Raw genomic sequence first — 11,256 nt, forward strand, 5'->3', positions numbered from 1 at the left:
TTTTTTACAGTGTGGTTCTTAAGAAGGAATCATGTTGCATCTGATGAGGTTCTACAAATTACAAACTACTGTAGAATTTGATTGGACACATGACCTATGACCTTTGACAACAACAAAATATGGGCTTAGAAATCTCAGTTTATTTCTCATTTCACTTACTGTACTTTAATTGATGTAGTAAAATAACTAAAACTCAAATAAAAATGAATAAAAACTATATATTTGGGTCATTGACGAATAAGGTTTTTAAAAACACAAACAATTTTGAAGTTGTATTAAGTGTTAACAATGAGATTATGTGGTTTTTATAATCAATTAACACTGCTTTTGACATTTATTACAAGATGGACAAAATTTGTCACCAAAAAAGTCATTCGGTTTAACCAAAATTTCGGTTTTACTGAATGACGATATTTTCAATCAATGCTAACAGGCTGATATCTAGCAAAAGGACAATCAAACATTTTATATTTAGCACAAGTTTTTAAAATATTACAACATTTTCCATGTTTTATAGCGGTTGCACCGAATGACCTGATGTTTCGGGACATGCGTATGATCAAGAGAAAACATTAATTTTTCAAATAGTTAAGAGAGAGTTAGTTACTTTGCTTCATGACCATGTGTTCCTTTGCAGGTGTCTGAATGATGTCACATCCTGTCACATGATACTGACCGCATGACTTGATCCAAAATGATCCCTTTATATCGGTTACTCCGAATGACATCAATGAAATTCATTTTTCCGGACATTGTTTCTCATAACAAAGCAACGACTTCTACACATAATTTTAACACCATTTTGCACTATGTTGATATATGATGATATAAAATAATGCCAGAATAAAAAATATATACATTTATTACATTTTAAGATATTTTAATCACAAATGAACCGTTGGACGGTTAAACCAAACGACCTTTTGACACTTTAAAATACCTTTATTTGTAGCAAAATATAACTAAAACCTTTTGGATTTAATAAAACAGATCTAGTTTTACTACCTTACATACATTGGATGCCATATCTTTGTTTTTTTATAATTATTAAGGCCTTTGGACATCAAACTTTCAAAGTTTTAGTGTGAACTAGAATCACATTCAGAACAATAAACAACATTATTCCCCATGTGCTGCTCACTAAAACAGAATCCACTGGCACAAAATGCATTATAAATCACTGCGAGTCTATTTGTGAGAACCGTCAGTCAGTTCAGAGCCCGGAGCTGTAGATTTCTCCCACGTAACCTACTTTCAGACGGCTCTTATTTTCTGACACATAAAAGATGTGCAAAGGGTGTCATCTCTGAAGAGCATCATCAAAAGGATGCTGCTCCGATTCCCCGAGTTGCCATGGAAACAGCTCACTACAGGGAGGCTGTGGGAGGCGGGCATGTGTTCTCGTGCAGCTGGTTGTCATAGAGACTGATACGGTGACTTACATAAGTATTCATCGACGTGGCGCGCGTGGCTCTGCCTCATGATAAATTCAGCGCGAGTCGCTCCTGCTCGGATGGAATTAAAACAATGTCACTGGGAGCAGCGGATGAGGACATTTGTGTGCCGCCCACGTTACCATCAGCCAAGGTCAGGATAGTTTCCCTGGCAATTAAGCGGTGGCTGCCCATGAAGCAGATGCCCGGCAGTCCCAAGGTGACATTTCAAATAACACACTCTTTCAGCCCCTCCCGTTCCTTCCTCGACTGTCCATCGTGATGGCAAACCTTAAGGGAGCCTTAACTCAACAACACAACCATTCCTCCAATCTAACTACAATTAAGCAGCAGCTGCACATCTGTTGATGCCGCCAAAACACTTCTGTTCGAAGCCTAGTGAGCTGCCTTGCTGTATAGGCAGCATACTAACTGAAATGACCACTAATAAGTGTTATGCTACTTAGACTTGCAATATTGATAAACACTGTGATATGCATAAAAATACACAAATATTAAGGGGAAAATGCACTACTGTTTAAGAAATTAATACTTTTATTCAGCAAGGATGTATTAAATTGATCAAAAGCGACAGTAAAGACATTTATAATGTTGCAAAAGATATTATTTCAAATAAACACCGTTCTTTTGAACTTTCAATTCAACAAAGAATCCTAAAAAATAAAATGTATCACAGTTTCCAGAAAAATATGAAGCTGTTTTCAACACTGAAATTGACAATAAATGTTTCTTAAGCAGCAAATCATCATATTATAATGATTTCTGAAGGAGTGGAGTAATGATGCTGAAAATTCAGCTTTGATCACTGGAATAAATTACATAAATATATATATATATATATATATATATATATATATATATATATATATAAATAATAGAAAACATCTATTTTAAAAGTAGTGTTTTCAAATCAATTAAACGCAATTAATCTTATCTAACATAAAAGTTTGAATGTGTGTGTATAGTATGTGTATATGTATATATACATATGTACACACATTTTATTTACAATAAAATATTTATATATATATATATAAAATGGCTATCAAATTGACTAATCGCGATTAATTGCATAAAAAGGTTGTAAATATATAATATACGTGTTTGTGTGTGTATATGTGTATATATATATATATATATATATATATATACACACACACACATGTATGTACACACATGCATTATATAAACAAACTTTTATGTTAGATGTGATTAATCAATTTGAAAGCACTATTTAAATGGCAATAATATTTCACGTTATTACTGTTTTTACTGTGTTTTTGATCAAATAAATGCAGATTTGATGAGCAGAAGAGACTTCTTTCAAAAACATTAAAAAATCGTACCAATCCCAAACTTTGGAACGCTAGTGTAGATTATTTATAATTATAAATATCTATATTTTTCAGCATGCAGCTGATTATATTTAGAATGGACATTTATCCTGCTTTGTCTGCCATCTTGGATGTTTTTGATTATTGGTTTCACTGTTCTTGTTGCAAAGCATAATGACCCTTAAAATCTTTTTTTTATGTCATGAGTGCACTTATTATGCTTAAAATAGTGCCTACATAGGCAGCATACTAACGGAAATGAACCCTCATAAGCAACACTCTACTCAGGCAGCAACTTGAGTTTGACGTAAGCATGTTGCTAAGCTGTCAACACTATAAAACTCACCAATATTAGTTAATTCATACTTGGATTTAATATTTATCAGCACCAGCATCTTGGGTGTCTTTTGTGGTGTCACTGAATCAATGCATTATGAGTCTTAGAATTTGGCCAAAAGAATGATGACTTAAAATACTGCCTACATAGGCAACACACTAGGATTTGGAACAGAGCCGAAGATTCCTTTGGAGTTAGAAAACACGTGCAAACTGTAAAGTGCAAACCTGATTCTGAGGTCTGGATGAGACAGACAGCATGTTCGACATGTGTCAGTCTTACTATGACCTCAGGAACTCGAGAAATAGAGAGAAAATAAACAAGTCAGTTAGAAAACCACAGCGTGACAAATGTTCTGCTAACGATAGAGTCATATGACATGGAGGGAAGTGGTGGTTTATGTTCAAAGCTGTCAAACCCTTCTGTGTTCAGACTTCCCTTCATGTGTATCTCTTTGAGCGTGTCTGCGTGTGCGTTTCTGCTTTTCGTTTCCGTGCTCAAGTGAGTTATCTGCTAATAGTTAACCTGGTTAAAGGATGCACAAATACTGTACTGGATGATTAAGCCTGCAGGAATGCACCGTAACGCAGGCGTGACTAAATATACAAGCTTCTAGGTGACAAACACTTCTGAGAAAGTGACGTTTGTGTGAATTTACTGACATGCTGGTTCTCATAGCACTCTCCTTCAACAGCCTTTGGCCCTCACACCTTTCTAAACTCTTAGTCAACCAACTGTTCTTGGTCATACCAGGAAGTTAACCTGACAATGTTTTGTTTCAAACAAAGAGCCGGTTGTGAAACCAAACAAACGCTTTGGCAACAAGTCAAAATTGAGAGTGGAAACAATGTTATGGAGGCCTTTCATTGGTTTCTAGTTATTTTGTTGGGTTTCTTGCTAAGAAACCCAAACCTAAACCAGCCTAAGATAGTAAGCAGGTGGTCTTCAGCTGGACTTCTAGCAGTACAACAAGCTTTAACCTTTGAATTGGAAGTGATTTATATTATTAATGGGTTAATTAATCAAACAAAGGGATGGTTGTGAAACCAAACAAACACTTTGGCAACAATCCAAAACTGACCAACCTTTCATTGGTTTCTCCCAACTAGTTATTTTGGTGGTTTTCTTGGAAATTGAATATAGAAACAAGGCTAAAGAGGCCTTGGGTTCTCCAAACTAGTTGTTTTGTTGGGTTTCTTGCTACAGAGATAACTAATCCCTGCTGAAAAACCAATTGTAAACTAGCCTAAGATGGTTTTCTAGTCTTCGGCTGGCCAAAACCCCTCTAAAACCAGCAAAATGAGACCAGAAAACCAGCTAAGGCTGGTTTAATCTCTCTTTCAGCAGGAAGAAAGCAAACAAAGGGATGGTTAAGAAACCAAACCAACACTTTGGCAACAATTCAAAACTGACCAACCTTTCATTTCATTGGTTTCTTCCAACTAGTTATTTTGGTGGTTTTCTTGAAAATTGAATGTGGAAACAAGACTAAAGAGGCCTTGGTTTCTCCTAACTAGTTGATTTGCTGGGTTTCTTGCTACAGAGATAACCAATCCCTGCTGAAAACCCAATTGTAAACTAGCCTAAGATGGTTTTCTAGTCTTCAGCTGGACAAAACCCCTCTAAAACCAGCAAACTGAGACCAGATAACCAGCTATTCAGCAGGTAGTGATTTATATTGTTAATGGGTTAATTATAATCTATCTGATTTAGTTTTGCTTCAAGCAAAGGGATGGTTAAGAAACCAAACCAACACTTTGGCAACAATTCAAAACTGACCAACCTTTCATTGGTTTCTCCCAACTTATTTTGGTGTTTTCTTGGAAATTGAATATGGAAACAAGGCTAAAGAGGCCTTGGGTTCTCCAAACTAGTTGTTTTGTTGGGTTTCTTGCTACAGAGATAACTAATCCCTGCTGAAAAACCAATTGTAAACTAGCCTAAGATGGTTTTCTAGTCTTCAGCTGGCCAAAACCCCTCTAAAACCAGCAAAATGGGACCAGAAAACCAGCTAAGGCTGGTCTAATCTCTCTTTCAGCAGGAAGAAAGCAAACAAAGGGCTGGTTTTGAAACCAAACCAACACTTTGGCAACAATTCAAAAGTGACCAACCTTTCACTGGTTTCTCCCAACTATTCATTTTGGTGGGTTTCTTAAAGATACAGAGCTAGCCAAGCCCTGCAGAAAACCTAAACTAGCCTGAGATTTTTTATTTAGGGCTATTTAGGACAAACCAAAGCCTCTTTAGCCTTGTTTCCACATACAATTTTGACTTGTTGCCAATGTGTTTCTTTGGTTTTTACAACCGTGCCCTTTTTTTTTTTTTGTAACAAAACTAAATTAAGTAGTTTATAGTTAACCCTTCTGAAGAAAACAAATGCTATAAAATCTGTGCTAAGTGCATTAGATAGTTGGCTGGTTTTAGTTTTGTTGGGTTTCTTGCTACAGAGATAACCAATCCCTACTGAAAACCCAATTGTAAACTAGCCTAAGATGGTTTTCTAGTCTTCAGCTGGCCAAAACCCCTCTAAAACCAGCAAACTGAGACCAGAAAACCAGCTAAGGCTGGTCTAATCTCTCTTTCAGCAGGAAGAAAGCAAACAAAGGGCTGGTTTTGAAACCAAACCAACACTTTGGCAACAATTCAAAACTGACCAACCTTTCACTGGTTTCTCCCAACTATTCATTTTGGTGGGTTTCTTAAAGATACAGAGCTAGCCAAGCCCTGCAGAAAACCTAAACTAGCCTGAGATTTTTTATTTAGGGCTATTTAGGACAAACCAAAGCCTCTTTAGCCTTGTTTCCACATACAATTTTGACTTGTTGCCAATGTGTTTCTTTGGTTTTTACAACCGTGCCCTTTTTTTTGTAACAAAACTAAATTAAGTAGTTTATAGTTAACCCTTCTGAAGAAAACAAACGCTATAAAATCTGTGCTAAGTGCATTAGATAGTCAGTTGGCTGGTTTTAGTTTTGTTGGGTTTCTTGCCACAGACATAACTAAAACCCAATTGTAAACTAGCCTAAGATGGTTTTCTAGTCTTCAGCTGGTCTACAAAGCAGGTCTCCCAGTATGACCAGCTAAAAAGTGGCAAAAAAAACAACAACTCTAAAATCAGCAAACTGAGACCAGAAAACCAGCTAAGGCTTGTTTAATCTTTCTTTCAGCAGGAAGTCTTTATATTGTCAATGGGTTAAGTATAAGCTACCTAATAAAGGCACATTTAGGAAACCAAACAAACACGTTGGCAACAATTCAAAAGTGAATGTGGAAACCAAGTTAAAGGGGCTTTTCATTGGTTTCTAAGAACCCTGATGAAAAACCCAAACCTACGCTGGTTTGCTGGTCTTCATCTAGTTTAACAGGTCATAGTGCACAGTAAAAAAAAAGTCTTAACCAGCATTTGTCATTTCAAAGAGCTATTTCTACCTGATTTAACCCATAACAATAGTTTCATTGGTATTTTTAGGGTCCGAAACTCTAAAATCATCCAGCTAAGACAAGCAAACCAGATTAGTTTATATTATTTTTTCTTTCTTTTCAGAAAAGAGTGATATAATTCTTGTAAGCTAGTTTCACTTTGAACAAAGGCACAGGTATGAAACCAAACTAACACATTGGCCACAAGTCAGAACAGAGCCTGCAAGCAAGGTTAAAGTAACTCTCTGCCAGTCAATGATTCTCCGGATTAGTTTGTAGATGCCACGGTACAAATTAAGTGACATAACTAATCTGCCAAAGGGTTAACTGTGAGCTGCTTCACATTCTTTGACCTGCTGTGACGTTCACTGTCTTTGCTTTGCCCCACATCGAGTTACACAACAGCCAACATGACTTCAGCTAAATGGTATTTCTTACATGAGCGTCAGGAGGTGTTTGTGTTTGGCCCCCAATCGGCCTGACAGGAGAGATACAGAGAGAGTTCAGATGCGTATCTCTGCGGAGCCGGAGGACGTGGCCTGCAAGTGCTGGCAAGAGAGGCGTTGTGTCAACAAATGCGGACAGACTTGTTTAACAGTTTGGCACTTATTCAGCACGGCACTTATCTGAAAAACAAAGGTTAGGTGTTAAGCAATAACACAACTTAGGTCAAAAACATGCACACGTACACAAACACAGTGAAAACTGCAAAAACTGTCGTTCTTCCTCAGTATTTTTGTCTTGCTTTCCAGTGCAAATATCTTAAAATTACTAAATTAAGATACAGTTCCTGAAGACACAAAATGACATAAGATGAGAAGTCTTGTTTTATGACAAAATTCTTGTATCAACATTGTGAATTTATGCTTAAAATGGGAAAAATTGTTTTCCTTTTGAATCAAGATGTTTCTTACCCAATTGGCAGATTTTTTATTTTCTTTTTTGTAAGCATAAACTCACTTAATTTGATACATTTATCAGAAAAAAGGGGGAAAACAATGTGAATCGGGTAATTCCGGGAAAAATCAACCAATTTTTGATTTTAATGATATTTTTTCTGAAGATAGACAAAGATAAATAGTGATGAAAGCCAAAATATTAAATGTCACAGATGTATGTTTACTGAGTAATCCACTGTTTTTTTTAGAGGCGGGTCAAAATGACAATTTTCACCTGAGATTTGAAGCCAAATTAGAGGGGTGTAAAAATGACTTTAGAAAGATGGCAGCATCATTATTTTATTTTTACAAAAAGATTGGTAGGTCTATTAGTAAAATCTGTTAACTTTATCAATCTTTGTTTCATTATATGTCAACGATGACAGTTCAAAAAATGGCAAAAAGCACTTCTTGTGTTTTCTGCCCCAAGTTTGCATGCCTGTAACTCAAGAAGTATTAATATCCTTTCATATTTTGGTTTTTAACAAACATTTCTTTTGGTATCTTCATTTTAAAGGCTCCATATGTTACAATGCCACAGATATGGAGATCTTAATGCGACTCCATGAGTAAATTAGTCAATTGTACCCATTTTCAGTGGCCAAAAACAAAATGTGGGTCACTTTGCATACAGCTGATACTTTTTTCTTTTAAAGAGGAATATCTGAAATATAAATAAATGTTGAAACTAGAAATGGATCTTGTTTTTGCATAGAATATAATATACCTATATAGTGTTATAAATATTGCATTTCCAATTTGGTGCCTGCAAGTCAAAAAGTATTGAAGATATCTCAATATAATTTTATATTCTGGTTCTTAAACTTTTTTTAAATTCTTATTCTATATGGTTCAGCGACTCCATGTTCAATTTATTGCATTTTACCCATTTTTAATGGTCAAAAACCAAATGTGGTTCACTTTGCATACAGCTGATATGCATTTAAAGGGGAATGTCTGAAGAAGAAATAATGTTGAAACTAGAAATGGATAGCGGGGCTTTATTCCAATTTACTGCTAATATTCAGTAAGCTAGCTGGAAACATTTGACCACTTTCACTAACTTCAAATACACTGTTTTTCAAAATAATATATAGGTTTTTTGAAGTTGTAAATAAAGCTTGGAGTATGTTTTACAAGAAATACTATTACAGTTTTTCTACTTGCTACTTGCTATTTCTTTGCAAATATTTGTCAAATTTACAATTTTTTTGTTAGTTAGATCCTCTTCTAAGTCTTGCTATGATGATTGTTGATCTGAAAGTGAAAATTGACTTTAGAAGAAGACCGTTTTGACTAAAGCTCACTCTTTCGCCCCTTGTGGCGATGCGGAGAACGTGTTTACATTGCAAAACTATGCAAAACTATTGCGTATCTAGAAGAATCACTCATGTTTAAGTGCTTGTGTAATATGTTTCGGACCTTGAAATCATAATTAAATGAAAACAAAAAGCTTCTGTATGGAACAAATGTGGCTTTGGCGTAAATGCACATCTACTGTATGTAGATTAAGATTAAAGTATATTTGTCTTCATCATATGATCAAATTTATTGTTAATGCTGCCCTGTTCCGAGGAATCATTTAGCATAACAAACACAAACGGTGAGATGAACTTCTTTGCGCGTCTGACTGCGTAGTACACACTACAGAGGCATTATTAGTCTAATGGGAGTAGTGCACATCATTAATCCACATGTTGACTTCTGTTGGGCATGAAAACCAAACCAACTGAAACCAGCTTCTCTTATGAATATGTGATCCGCTGTGCTTTCAGCAGAATCAGTCACTTGTGAACGTTGACTTTGGAAATTAATTTGGCCCTGAGACATCAAATGCTCACAGCTGGAATAAATTTAAAATTCTACATTGCCATATAATGTCCAAACCAAAACACAAAGCCCTCATAAATTTAAAGGGGCTATATGTAAGAATTTTCAAGTGTTAATCGCTTTTTGTATTGCCAATGTGTGAACAGCTTGTAATGAAACTTGAAAAACGAGACCTTTCCCGACCTCCTAGGTTGTCTATGAAAGCCTGTCGACTGATTTTAATGTGAAGGACTCATTTTTGCCAGGAAAAATCAAGGATGTGACATTTATGCGCTCCCTAGATCCTCTCTTCCTTTCAACGGCACATGAAATTAATGCTTATACAATGTTCAGGATAAAAGTAATGTCAGTGTGTCATTCAAAGAAAAGGACTCATTCAAACTATATTCCCACACAGTCAGATTTATATAGTCTATAGTCTCAAATATACTTTATAATGAAACTATAATAACAGTGTAATTGTAATGACCTCATCTGTCGACATGATGGCGGAGAATCGCAGAGCTGGTGCAAACATATCTGAACTGCTGTTTTCTCACCTCTGTCATTTTTGTGTTTATTTTGTTATTGAGAGGAAAGCTGCAAGGGTATTTCCAACTTCTTTTTACTTCTAAGCGAAGAACATAAGCACAAGCAATATGGCGCTGGCTGCAGTTCACTTAACGGCCACCGGTGTCGCTAATACCAAGAGTTTCTGAATTCTACATAAAGTCCCTTTATGTAAAAACAGGCTGTAAAAACAGTCCATTATATATTTTTAAATCAGAAAATGCAAAGTCATTTCAAATCAAGTCTGAAGTGCAAACTATTACACTGACATGTCTAATCCCTTCATATTTGTCTCTTCTCATTATAAATGTTTTGGCCTACGGTGCACCGTTGGGGCGAGTTGACACAAAACAGATGGATGTCCCACGTTGCATTGTGCAATGCTTAACCCCAGGTTTCCCACGCTGCTTTGCGTCTGTAATGCGAGTTTCTGCTCAGCGGGACTCCAGCCATATCTCACTCTCCATTACAGATAAAAATCCCTGTTGGAAAAGAAAACAGATCTGTGGAAACCATTTCATCATATCACTGCCGTGTCCCATTGAGAGCAACTCTTACAGTTTCTCAACAGACTTCAGCAGCATATGTGGAGTATTTGCCCAAGTTTTTCTGGAAATTGTAAAGATGTTCAACTACATTATCTGGATTATTACAGAGCTAAATACTAAGTGTCCACATTCACACTGGATGTCACTCCTGTTCGGTCTGTTTACCGTGTTGGTTTGTTTATGGCAGGGTTAGTACTGTTAGGGGTTTTCCTTGTACAGACGACACCATTGTCAAAACGATCCCCATTCACACAAGTCCGTGAAAACGACCAAAAACGCTGCATTCTGCTGGCAGGCCAGTAGATGGTGATGAAACACTACAGAATGAACATGTAATACGCATTTGCATGACGTCATTGTTTTCACAGATTCGCGTCTTTGTTGTTTACACGGAGACCGTTTTCAAAACCTTGCACTTTGAAACACGTTTTCAAAGTTCGTGTTTTCAGGCCACCAAAACGACATTGTCATGTAAAGCAGTGCTTCCCACAGGTTTAAATATACTTGTGGAGGTAGCCGGGTAGAAAATCCTCCTATTACCAATGGCACAAAAATGATCTACTACATGTGACAAACAACAAATAATGTGTGACTTTTAACAATATTTAATTTATTGAAATTCATTTTGATATAGATTATGCTGTTTTTAGGGATATTAAGTACTTTTTTTATCCATTTACCACAGAATTCCTCAACTACGCCATTAGCATGCATATGAAATATTACATTTTTATGAAAAAAACATTTAAATGATGATCAAAATTAAATATGAGTTGTTTCTGGATACTGATCCAGGTAATAGAAATCGGTAGGAAATACTTTTTAAAAAAAGTGTAATTACCATAT

General features: G+C 36.0%; 1 long non-coding RNA gene across 3 annotated transcripts in view; it reads right to left on the reverse strand.

Annotated features, from left to right (window-relative positions):
- Positions 1–5,601: 5,601 nt before the first annotated feature.
- LOC125276466 overlaps positions 5,602–11,256 on the reverse strand; it is a 44,739-nt gene continuing 39,084 nt past the window's right edge. For 2 of the 3 annotated variants that reach the window (XR_007186674.1, XR_007186672.1), the window contains exon 8: positions 7,913–10,344. This is a non-coding gene — a long non-coding RNA (uncharacterized LOC125276466). Of the gene's footprint in view, positions 7,172–7,912; positions 10,345–11,256 lie in introns of those variants that run through there. The other variant, XR_007186673.1, reaches the window with a different exon arrangement.

Source organism: Megalobrama amblycephala, linkage group LG10 (genome assembly GCF_018812025.1).
Source record: "Megalobrama amblycephala isolate DHTTF-2021 linkage group LG10, ASM1881202v1, whole genome shotgun sequence".
In the NCBI taxonomy this organism is placed as follows: Eukaryota; Metazoa; Chordata; class Actinopteri; order Cypriniformes; family Xenocyprididae; genus Megalobrama; species Megalobrama amblycephala.